A 13,390-nucleotide genomic window follows, 5' to 3' on the forward strand; every position below is an offset into this window, starting at 1 on the left:
AACCAAGGCAGGCTGCAAAATCCAGAGGACCACAAAGGCAGCGAGATTCCCAGGCAGGTGGCCTTTACAAGCCTCTTCTCATAAATGCAATGCAAATTATCTCTTAGGTATGCTACTATATAAATCAAGCAGCAATGCTAAAGCCAACAGAATTGTATCAGTTCACACCAGATCAAAAGTTGGCACTCTCTAGGAAACCATGTAACAGTGGTATATGATGAATTGATTGAAGATACCAACACAGGTTTCCAAAGAATCCATGGCTTGGGCAAAATACAAAGTGGCTTGTGGCCTGTTAAAAAAAGCAGATTCGAAATACACCATTAAGGGTAATAGGAAAAATATTTGCAAAAATGGAGACTGGTTACATTTCTAAACTTGCCCCAGAACTCAGTTCAACCCACTCACAGATTTATTCCTTCCCCCTTTTCTGCACATCTGCTTGTATGGACCTTGTCAAACACTAAAAAACTTGAAACTAAAGCAGAGGAGGAAAACACCAACAGAAATAACAGCATGCATCTCTCTCAGTACTTAAAGATGAGACTAATTTTCCAACAAGAAAATTGCCAGAAACAATGATCTGATCCTCTAACAAGGCAGATCAAAATGATCTAAAATTTGCTTAGGAGACTAGGTACCAACAAGAGTAATTTCCATTACATCTTGCCTATTAACACTGGCATAGTGTGAAATTAGCACACTCCTGAATGGGCTATTGACCTTACATTGTGGTTATTTAACCTACAGTGTAATGGTGCAGTGCACCATGAAAAAACACAGTTCAAAGTGGGCAGCTGCCATTGCAAATTTAGCTTTCATCCTGGGATGTATTTGTTTTGTGTGTTCAATTTACATTTCTTTTAAATATCATGACCTCTTTGCTCCCCTTTCTGCATTTCCTTTTTTTAAGCTTACCAGGTGTTAGTAAATTTTCATTTTTGTTTTGTTTTTGGGTGTGGTGAAAGCCAAAGATACTTATCTGCTATTGTTCCCAATAATAATGAAGTACATTACCAGTGACATGGGCTAAAGGGGTTTTGTATAATCAGGGTAAATCAGAGTAATTTCAGAGAAAAGCACGGAGTCAAGCTCAGATTGCAAAAATTACTCCAAAGTCACAGGAGGAACCAGGTCATGTAGCAGACGGCAATCTAAAACCTAGATTCGAACAGGTGTCAGTTGACCCTCCTGCCATGAAGAACGATCAGAAAAAGCACCGGGGGAGGATGAACGGGAGGGAATCCTGAAGGAGCTGTAAGGGCGAGGGCCCCGGTTCGCTCAGAAGCCCGAGGAGTGCAAAAGCCCAGGGCAGCCCAAGGGGCCGCTCGCTTTTCCCTTTCCAGCCCTCGGGAGCAGCGGCCAGAGCAGCGCTTGGGCAGCATCCAAGAAGAGGTTTTGTCCCTAAACAGTGGGGCTAAGGAGGTTCCAAGGAAGAGGTGAAGCTGACTTTGGCAGCCTCGAGGAAAATCCCAAGGCAGTTTCTGAGGTGAAATGAGGGGAAAGCGAGGAGGCAGGCAAACTTGGAAATGCAGCAGCTGCAACATCCATCGAAATGGAAGTCATACAGATTAAATATGAAGCAAGACACAACTTCTGAGCTACGAGTATCGTTGGGAAGAAGGAGCCAGGCAATTCAGTACGAAAGGAGCTTCAAAGCTGCGTGGTTTTAGCTAAACAAACTAAATGTTAACAGGAGACACTGACATGAAGTTGGCTTTTATAAGGAAGAACTTTCCCTTCCTCCTCCCAGCAAGGCAGCCAGCCAAGCTGAAAGCCGATGATCAAAGGTCAGTCACCGCTCCTGAATCTCACTAGTTATCAGGATCTCCGCTGGAAACAAATGCTTTCACACTGCAGCTGAGCACGTTTAAAAGGGCTGCTGAAAGCTGCATTTCAATTAATGCAGAGGTAATACATTTCGGGTTCTGGGCGACATCAGTATGTGAAATATTTCGAGTGGCAGTGAGTCAATACTCTGTTACTAACAGCTCGGCAGGCAAAGCGCCCGCTGGGAATAGGGACGCTGCTACGTTCTCCCCTCCCGGGACGGGGCCAGGCTGGAGAAGCATCCGCTTCTGCTGCTTGCCCCGTGCTAGGGTTTTTTGGGTAAGCTGAGAGGCTCTGGTTTCCAGCATCATCAGCTCAGCACCATTATTAGAGCCCTACGTTTACTGTAATAATATGTTTCAAAACCTGCTCTAGAAAAAAACTCCGGGCTTCTGCAGACGAAAAGGCTGCTAATGTGAATTTTGAAAGCCAGCTTTTGTCTGCGCTGTTCAAGTGTCCCTCCTGTCGGTCGTAGGGGTCTGCCCACCTACATTGCCCAGAAAGTTAGCATCTCGTCACTTCTGTTGGGAAGTGCTATTTATATAGCTTACAAGGGACCATGCAACTGGGGTCACAGAGATAATTATTTATACTTAGGGAAGGAAACACGCAGCATTTCACATTTCCTGCACAAAAGACCCTTTGGTTTCTCTCAGTTTGGGTCTTGGCTACAAACCGCATTCCGCTTTTTGACCTTGAGCTGTTGGGAAGTAGCTTCTGGACGAGACAATTAGGAAGAAACTGAAACAGTATTTGAGTTCTGGTGTGGGTTTGTGTACTTTTAAGCAGCGTCCTTGGCCCATTGATGGCAGACAGCCCCCCATGCCTACCTGGAATTTTCTGCCTCTCTCAGAATCGATCCTGGTATGAACAAGGACTTTCTTTACTGCTTATAAAAGTTACTCAAGGAGAAATTTAGAAAAAAATGCTTAAAGATCTGTCTGAAAGACATCATACTGGTTAACAGAAAAGCAGGGAATTGGGGTTTTTTGCCCATGAGACTGTGCCTGGCAACTCCATCCTGCTATGTCACATGCATACACCACAGAGCTTGGTAGAAAAACAAGAACTTAACAAGGGAAATGGCAAAATCGCGCATCTAATATGGGTGGGCTAAAATGAAGCTGAAAAGGAAATAAAAGATGATATATCCACAAACACTGATTAAGTTGTGGGTGTTAACGAAAAACAAAACTTTTCTTCATTGAGCTAAACAGTAGTTGGGACTGAACATTACCCAAACTTAATATGCATCAAACGGAGAATTAAAGCTGCATTTTTTTATTGAATGAAATTCGCTTGGGAGACGGTTGGCACAAAGTCTAAGCAGAAATTAAGACCCACTTCAATCCACAAAATAGGACTTAGAGCCATAGACTTCTCTTTTCACCAGGGCTCATTTAGTCTTCAACAGGCAGAGAAAGGAATAGAAGCGAGGAAACCAATACCACAGCTTCAGAAAAAAAATTAATCTAACTCACAAGTTGGAAAATAGCAGCTCAGCATGCTTCGTGGGTTTTCTTCCCCCTTTTAAATTATTGTAGCATTTATTCCTCCACAGTGTATTCAAGTTCCTTGTACGTTCATCACTTCAGAAAGGAATTTGAGTGGAGTGGGAGTGCATAGCCAAGTATATGATTTGGATTACCTACGGCTTTCTCCAAAAATGCAGATTTATCTCTACATCAGCTAATTTTGGAGATGTGCCAGCTAAGTAGGTAACACACAAGAAAAGCAGTAGTCCCATTCTTTTCTTCTTAGCAATTACCTCTTCAATTGAAGTTGGGAGCAATTTTTTTCAAGTCTTTGTCATATTGTTGAAACAGGTTCAAAACCAAAACTGCTTGTTGTGCAGCAAATAATTAATCCTCATGTCATGCAGTGTCTAAAACGATGCAGCGACAGAGATTGCTGCACGGGACACTTCCATACTTGTACAGAGCATCCTGACTTCACTGTGGCTCTGGAAAGATGTGGAGCTCGCTGCACACAGAATCCACATCAGCAAAAACCATCCATAAAACTTTGCACATTACCAGTAAAACCCAACAGATTTCAATGTACCTTCCTCACCAAAGCCGTGCCACTGTGGAAAAAACTGAAGTGAAGGGGGCAAAGTTTGCTTTCGTACTCTATATCATAGCAAGGAAAAACTGCCTTTCACTTACTGCTTTTCTCCTAGGTCTACCGATTCCAGCTGACCTTCGAGCAGGGCACAAAACACGGTGCAGAAAGCAGCATTGTAGTTCAGCTTCCTCGAATCACCCGGTTTCCATGTGAAATTTAACCTCATTATCAACAACTCTCATTGTCACACTCAAAAAAGGACCCTTAACTTAATCAGTGCTGCAACTCCCACAGAGCACTTAGTACTGAAACAAGGATGACTGCCTCTCTTTGTCACATTTTACTCTGCAGATCGAAAAATTAAGCCATCATACATACCAGATTCACCCACTTCAGCTATTTTGCATATAAGTCTTGATTTCACTAGTTGTTCTGTGTGCTATGTTCATTTTGTGCACAAAGATGAAAACCCCAGCCAGAGCCAGGTCCTGCTGAAGCCCTAGGCCCTATCTTTCTTCCTAACCTTTATATGCTTTCTCTGTAAGAAAGACTAAGGAAATAATCTTTGCCCCCCGTTTACTAATGCTAGTGAGAGGAATGGCTTTTGTTCACAGTCTTAATATGGCATCATCACCATTCTCCTCCAGGTTTTCCATGAAACAGCCTACTTCATCTCATCAGTAGTCACCAAAGTCAGTTGAAACGTTTCTATGGATTCCAACGGGCACTGAAATAAGCCCTTACAAAGACTAGCTTGTGCAGTTTTACTAAAATCTACTTTATATTAGGTGATTTTTTTGTCAGGAAAGACTTTAATACTCAGGTCTATTCCATCAGTTACAGAACCACCCATAGGCCTACAGCTGCCAGAGTGAAAATAAATGGAAACAGTCATTGAATTCACACCTGCAGCTCACACAAGTGCTCTGTACCTTCCAGCTTTCTACAACCAGGATAAAAAAAGTACGTGTCGTACTTTAGTTTGTGACCAGCACCAAAAATCTTTTAAGCATATTCGGTTAACCTAGTGGGCAATCAGTCAGAAGGCAAAGGAGAAGATAGTCCTCTTACCAGTCTACTCTGTGGTGTTTGCTATTGTAGAAATCTAATCCTTGCTAACCTCTGACAGATGCACCACAGTCTTCTCCTGAGTCATGTGATGGCTCACTTTTGTTCTTCTTCATCTGTTAATCTGTTCTAAGGACAATTGTAGCATTTCAGCTACAACATGCAAGAAGTACTAGGCTCACATGATGAAGTTTCTATCAGGTGAAAGCTCATGGAAAATGTGCCTAATTTATCTTTTTTTTTTTTTAATACCTATTGAATTTCATCCTGTAATTTCAGGCAACACTTCTTACTCATGGTGTGCGCATGAGATGAGAACACTAACATTCAGTATCCAACACAGCCCTTCTTGCAAGTGTTCTTCTGGTGCTGCTCTTGCTTCTCCCTGTTTTGAAAAACCAGTTGTGGTTTGTAACACACAAAACACCTCAGCAGAGGATCAGCATTTCAAGATGGCTCATATTTTTTAAAATGACGTTTCCTCACCACATCATAAATGTAATTTTGTTCCCACTCAGCTTATCATAACTTCAGATATGTTGCATGGTGGGATTGCTCACAGGGCAGTGAGTGCAGAGCAAGGTGACTACATCTACTGGACTTAGTAAAACATAGCCTCCTACTACTACACCAAATAGAGACAAGTTTTCCTCAAGCAGGGGATTATTCAGTTTAGCCATAGGCTTATTCATAGTAGATTCTCTCATCGCAGGGTCATGACCCAGCTGTGGTGACTTAATATTGATCTACAGCTTCCAGAACCAAAGTCCAAGCAAGAGAAAAAAAACCAGTCAGTCCTTAATTTCAAACTTCAATTTTCCTTCCTTCATCCATTTTCCTCCTCCCTGGCAAGAAAATCAGCATCAGCTTTTTTGGGTGCAGCATTATGCAACCCCCACCTACAGCAGATCCCAGGAGCCATCCTTTCTAAAGCATCAGGCTCTGCACCTCCCAACTTCACGCTATTCCCCAGCGTCTCTTTCTGGAACTTCTACCAACAAGACCAGCCTAAAGGCCTTGCTTCATTAACGGAGCCCTCACTCAGGTCTTCAGTCCTAATCCCCATGGATGTCCTGTGTCTCCTAGCAAGCCCGTTTCCTTTCTCATGCGAGTTTACATCTGCTCCCTTCATCGAGGGTTAATAAAACAGAATTAAGGTTGAGCCCTTGCTCCTCTGAAGGGTCCAGCTCACCATATGACAGGATGCTGATCATGGATCTGCACATGAGGTGGTTTGGCCCGTCAGCATCAAAGTGTTCATTTCACCTGAGCTTCTGGGATGCTGGCTGCAGCTCGGCAAAGAGGATAGACATGTTTAAACATGAGAACAGCCCCTAGGAATCAAAGTAGTGACATCGCCTACTCACCTACCTAAATGCTTAACTGCATCAGAGCTGATGTGACCTAGCTTTGGCTCTGGGTTTAAGTGCCAGAGGCTGGGTTTTTAACTTGCTGCTTTAAAGGAACATAGCAAGCCTCCTTTTTCAGATATTGAACTCCATCAGGTTTAGCTAATGTCAGGGGAGTCGTTTGGAAATCTCTGAAATTTAGGCACATAATGTGTAAAGGAAGATTGTACAAACAGTGCAGCCAAATAAGTAAATTTTGGCAATAAAACAGTCATTTACTGAGGAAAGAGCATACAGAGAAGAGGAATTAACTGGGAAGTACTCTTTTGTAAAATTATTTGCCCAATTTCCATGTAAGCTATCAGCAAATCTTGGAAATTACCTTGGAGAGTTCCAGTCACTGAAGCACCATTGCCAGCTCTCTGTTTCCACGCCACAAAGATAACAAAGACCTACTGAACAATCCTCCCCTGCCTCCATGCTGCTGTTAGGCAACTTTTCCACTATTTTCTACGTGGTGACTTTTTTAAGCAATAAGAAAATTCCACCTGGCACAGTACACCGTCCCTCTCTCCGTTTCTGAAGCACTGTAGGATGTGTGAATCACCACTGCTACGTGCACAGAGCGAAGGGGCTGCAGACTGGCTCCAGAAAAAAAAAAACCTAGACGTCCAAGTCCATGACTTCAAGATGTTAAGCCCACTACACCAGCTCTGCACTGCCACAGCAGCACACAGTTCTCGGTGCAGAGAGAGTCGTGAAGGCTTGAAGAGAGACCCTAGAAAGCTGCATTTCTGCCAGTGCTCCTGAGATTCACTGGAGCAGGACCATAAAGTTAGGTTACTATTTATTTTCACATTAACTCTACTAAATAGGAGTGGGCCAGGCACAAGCACTAAAACAAGAAAAAGCCTGGCCTTTAATCCAAACCCTGAGACTTGACACAAGCATGAAGATGTAATAGTATCTCTTTTAAAAAGGTTCCATTTCCTTCAAATATACGGATGCACTTATCTCCAGGGTTGCAGCTGCCAGCCAAAATCTATCCATCTCCAGAGATGAATAGTTAGTGAGATTATGAGATCATATCCTCTGAAATGAGTTCCTGGTATTCACTTTGTCCAACTTCGATTCATGAATTCTGCACAAAATGTTTCAGGGAACACAGTGCATCTCGGCTAAAGATGACTTGTTAATAAACAAGATTTTATGAACACAGAAATTAGAGAAGGTCAATAAACAAACCCTATTTTAATAACATCTTTTGCATTTTTCCCCCAAGAGAGCCAGAGCAGCAAGTAAATTTGTGTTTGTATGAAAACTCCAGCTCCACATACTCTGCTGCTGTTAATCACTGCTCTTAATTGCTCTGGGGCAAGCCTGTTTGCATCAGCTAAAGGTGAGGCCTTCCCTGGATTTGATTCACCATTGGGTATCAGAGATAACTCTGCTAAAATGAGCAATAGTACTACTGATACCAAACAGAAATAAGGTGCAGGAGAACACGGCCCTCTCCAAGAAGCGCAGAGTGCATCTTAGGCAGACGGGTTTTATGTTTTTAGAAGTAGGTCCTAATTAAATCATCCCCTAGTAAGTGGGTGAACGGTCATTTTTTCGGCTGAGTAATAAGCAGGAGAGCTTAACAGTCTTCTAAAACATTTTATCTCCTGCATGGCCATTTTCAGCCTATCTATCTACGGCCTGCCTTTTGAGGTATCACCATATTAAAAATGTTCTTCCCTGAAGGTATTTCCACACTGCAGCAGATGTCACTGACTTGGCACTATTTGAAGGGTCTATTAAAAGTAATGCAATTAATTACTTGGGTTGTCATCACAGCACTGCTTTTGAGGTATTTAAAATGGTTTATTATTGATAGCCTAATCCTGGAAAGTGCTGAGCACCTTCACACTCAACCATGGAGACCGAGACCTGGGCCAGTCCCTGGGCATCCTCAGGTCTCCTCCTGACACTACTACTCTGTGTGGCACCCAGCGTAGGGTGCAGTGCCACCAATTCTAGGAGACCTGTCCCAGGAGCGGGCACTGTGACCAGTCCCGGGTGTTTGCAGTACTGAATCCTGTGTTGGTTGACGATTTGGGAAAGCGATATTCACCGCAGCCTGGGAAGGACCTGCACCAGAGTGGAGGAGCATGAGAAGAAGGGAGCAGCAGAGAGGAACTGCTAGGGACTGACCAAAAGCCTGCTCCCCATCTCCTCACTGAAGGGACTGATCATACACGACCTGCGGCGATAACAAAGGGGGAAGAGAGGAGTCAGGAGTGAAGGAGTAAAGTTGAGCCTGGGAAAGGGGGAAGGAAAGGTGTTTTCTCTAAGTGTTTTAGTGTTTGCCTTTTGGCTTTCCAATATCCAAATCAGTAATTAAATACATACATAGTAATTGGCAATATATTAAGCTAATATTCCTCAAGTCTAGTCTGTTTTGCCCGTGATGGTAACTGGAAGTGACCTCCCTGTCTTCATCTCAATGCATAAGCTTTCTCATTCCTGTTCTTCCAATTCTTTCTTTCTCCCCTCCCTGCTGAGGGAGGGGAGTGAGTGAGCAGCTGGTGGGAGTTTGGCTGCCAGCCACAGCCATCCCACCACACTTAGATACCAAACATCTCATAAGGACAAATGTTGAATCACGTGCAGGGAACTGGGAACTACAGCACCTATGGAAACCTCAATGAAAGGCAGCGGCTCCTGGTGCCCACTGAGCACTGAGCTCAGCCAGAGATAAACCACCACCTTCACTAAACTGTCTGGCTGCGTGTTATTTCTTTATGAGGAAGTGTCTCCTGGGTTCTGGCAAATTTCTGCCAACATTTTTGACTTCCATCTTGGGACAGAAAATGCAATATAGCAAAGCATCCTTGAAAAATTGCTGAGCTCTGCTCTGTGGCAGTAATGACAGCATCTATTGCCAGTAAAATGAAAAGGAACAAATTCTGAGGGGCAAAAAAAAAAAAAAAGTCTATAGGCATACAGAGGATAAGAGAAGTAAGAGTAATCTACTGCCTGGGTCTCTAAAGCACAAATCTTTGGTTAATTTCAGTTGCTGATATTGCTGCTGTTTGTTTCATTTTAGACATACCACCAGCAAACGAAAAGGAAGCATCAGATATAGGGTTAGATTGTAGAAGACAATTTACACACAGCTTCCTCTCAAAATTGATTCAAATTGCCTCAGATATGAGCCAGGTCATGCAAACTAAGATCTCCCTAAACACTGTAAAAAGAGTAAGAATAAATATGAATTTGAAATATGACAAGAAGGGGACATCTCCAGGCATCTTTCTCTCAGCATCTTCAGTGCTATGGAAGATAGAGTCATCAGCACATTAATAACAGTCATGTACAGTATTAAACTGGAACTTTTCTCGAGTGCTACCAAAGGCCAAGAAATATTACAAGGGAAGTAATATAAGTATGGTTAAAGTAGAAAGAATATACAACACAAGCAAATTTCGAACCTCACCTGTAGCCTATTGAATTCAGGGTAGAACGCCTTTGACTCAGTGATGCTTTAGAAATGTCTTGAGTGAGAAGAATTCAAACTAGCATTTTCTCTGCAGGAAATAAAGCTGCAGATACTCCTCTAAGACCAGAGACAAACCTGAAAAGCAACAATGATGTAAGTGAACTAGAAGTGAAAGCAGGCAGCTGGCTAGGTAGGACTATGCCACGCAGTTCGGCAGCTATGCCAGCTGATATATTTTTGGGCGGCAAATGCATCCATACATGATGTTGCACTGTGCCAAGGGACCCAGGCTAGCTCTGAAAGAGGTAGTTGTGTTACCAAAAGCTCTGTGACCACGTTTGCTTGGCACCCCATTCGATCCCAGAGGAGTAGGATGTTTTACCTCAGCAGCAGGCAGCGTCAGAGCAGCGTGCGAGCGTGGCCAGCAGAACCGCGTGCTGGCAAGACCCGGGCTGACTGTTTCTCAGCTACGACGCAGGTCTCAAATCCATGGAAGTTTTCCCAGCTGTTGAAAGAAGGGCTGTGGGGGTGGGGAAAAACCCCCAACACCCAGGAATCATCTATACAGACCGTCATGGCTGGCTGTACTCGCTTGAAGAGCTGAAGCATTGCTTGTAGCTGCTAGAAGATCTGCCAGATGCTGTCTGCTGGCCACAGTTGTGTTCCCAATGAGGTGAACTCTCTCCTTTGGAATAGGAAAAGGTTGTACTTGATCCCAAGGTAGAGACTGTGGATGAACAGGCTAAACTTACCTCTGTTTGAACTCTGAAATTACATGAGAAGTTCACCATTTGAGCGTCATTCTATTCTGCACCAATTTCTTTCCCCCCCCTCTTTCTGCGAGTTGAAAGAAATGGATTAACTGGAATTCAGTTGACCTTCTGTTGTTTAAGACTGAGTCTTACTTCTTGTGCTCATACAAGGTGGCACACAACTAAGCAGACATCTAACCTAGACAGGCAGGCTTTTATGTTATGTAAAGCATAAGCAGATTTCAAAGTAAAGCTACTATTAACCTCTGCCTAATTTCTTCTAAAAGGATTTTTTAAGAATTTGAAAGCGGGGCAAAGTGAAAGCTGTATTTCAGAGCAAGGCCTGTTAAGCAAAGACCAGTGAGATAACACATGACTCAAGCACACTGCGATGCTTCCCTTCATCTGTCTTTCCATTTAGGTTGAATCTTTTACCATCAGGTGGCTCCTCTTGCTCTGTATACCACACATCTTGAAACAATGAACCCTTCTTCCCCGGCGCATGTATGTATTTATGTAATAGTAATAATCATAACTATTCAGAGATAGCAGAGGGTGTTACTCCAGGGAAGATTAGCTCATGGTGTAGGTCTTAAGAATTTACTACTTAGTTTGGGAAACATCTGTTGAATATAAAGAAGCAATTGTACTGCTACTTTCTTCTTTCTTAATCATGTGCTACAAGCTTCTTATTAAGGATATTCAAGTGACCTGTGTGACAAATTACTGCCTCAGTGCTTTTCCTTATGGGCACTGCCGCAGTCGTGCCATCAGAAATCCAGTTAGTAACATTACAGTCTGATCTCTGTTGGGACATTTCAGCACCCTGCCAGGAGCAGACCAGCGAATGAACTAGAACATACAGTTCACTTCTTAGTAGTTTAGTCCCCAGACTATAACACAGCCAGATACAGAGCCCAGATTCCTCTCAATTCCAGCCCAGTAGGAGGAACCGAGTAACCACTCCTGCTTTTCCCTTCCTATTTCATCACCTACCATTCTGAAGAGGGCTGACGATGGATCTCAGACACTGGAAACCAGCAGACCTACCAGGTAATGTAGCACTTCTTTTACAACAACAGGATTATTTCCTCTAGGTTACTGTATTTTAAGCGTATATAATGAAGCTAACACCGTCAGAGTATTGGGTCCTCAACAGCTGGATGCTCCACTGTTGTCAAGTTCTTTTCCTGTGTTTGGATCAATCCTGTCTTTTTTGAACCCTTTTTGAATCTTTCCTGAAATTTCCATATCGGTGATAGCTGATCAAAACTCAAAACTTCCATAACATGGGGGCAGCCCAGTGATGATGGACTCCCAAGACCCTACACTAGGATTTTTAACATTTCTAACAGCCCTCTGGTTCAGATTCAGCTACACGTGGGCACATTAAAGCAGCCATCCATTCAAGTCTGACCAAGGTTAAAACAGACAGGCTGTGCAGCTTCAATGTGAATATTTGTTTCTCTATTTTCTCTTAACTCCTTCAATCTAACTCCTTCACCCAGCTGTAGGGTGCTGACCTCACATCTGCATAAGACACTGACCAACATCAGGCAGTACTGACTTCAAAATAGACTTTCCATGCTCTCTGGAAGATGTCAAAATGTTCACATTTGCTTTATAATTAAAGATACAAAAAATGGCAAAATAAAATACTGAAATTGCCTTTCAAAGTGCTTTGTACCGACGTAGATTGCATGCAACATCTAAAATTATAATTGGAATGAGATGCTTTTGGCTTGTCAAATTAAAAAAGGGTTCAAAAGCTTTCCTTGAAATTTTAAACAGAATGTGTCTGTCTGTGAAATGCTTCCATTTTACTTAATCAGCAATTTCCAACACCAAACCTGTTTGCTTGAAAATTTTTAACTGTTTTGTTTTAGTAATTTTGCTCTTGTTCTCTGAACAGCTGATTATTTTCAGGATTTTCTGTTAATAAGCAGCCCATAATTAAACGTAACCAAAGTACCACACAGCATATGCAGGGCTCTGAATTAGATAAGAATAATATGGTTTAGCTTCCCCCCACCACCCCCTGAGCTTCAGTGATTCTGGTCTCCCCTAAAAAGACATGATCAGAGCCAGTGCAAGCATTCACACCAAAAATCTACATTCACAAAACAGCAAGTTCAAATTTAAATGCAAAAATTCCCTCTAATCAGCTATGCTTTTTGTCTTTGTAGTCCTGGTACATTTTGCATGATGAATCATTCAGTCTTCTGATGCCCACAGAAGAAAACAGCCTTTTGACACCCATCTGCCCAAGAGGCTGGGCTGAGAACAGAGGTTCATTTCAAGCTGCATTCTTCACGTTTCATGGTGAAATCATGATAACATACCACGCAACGCCTATTTAAGGATTTCCTAAAACTCCACGGGTCTGTTTTACGCTCTTTTCTGTTCCTTCAGGTATGAGGATTGAAATTTGGACTTAAATATATTTTCAGTACACGTTTATCTGTCCACATGGTTGTATTTTAGGGGAACAATCATTAACTAACTTCCTACGTTACAATCCTCTTACTGATTTTTTTTGCGTGGTCAATTTTGAGGGCTTTTTTTTAAAAAAAAAAAAAATACAGTTTTGTGAAAGCAATCTTTATAGCTACGCATAGTGAAACCAAATTCTACGAGGAATTTTGCAGGGATATTTAGCTTTGAAAGCACAGATAACCTGAAGAGGTCTGTGTCCTCCACCCAGCATCTAGTGGACATTTCTCATATCAGAGCATCCTGGGCACGACTCTCAGAGAAGCAGGCAGACACTCAAGTACTCCCTGACCCCCTGCAGCTCAACAGCGTGGCACAGAGGGGTCATCTGAACACAAAAGCGGCAA

The sequence above is a fragment of the Charadrius vociferus genome, unplaced genomic scaffold (genome assembly GCF_000708025.1).
Source record: "Charadrius vociferus isolate BGI_N301 unplaced genomic scaffold, ASM70802v2 scaffold192, whole genome shotgun sequence".
NCBI classification, from domain to species: Eukaryota; Metazoa; Chordata; class Aves; order Charadriiformes; family Charadriidae; genus Charadrius; species Charadrius vociferus.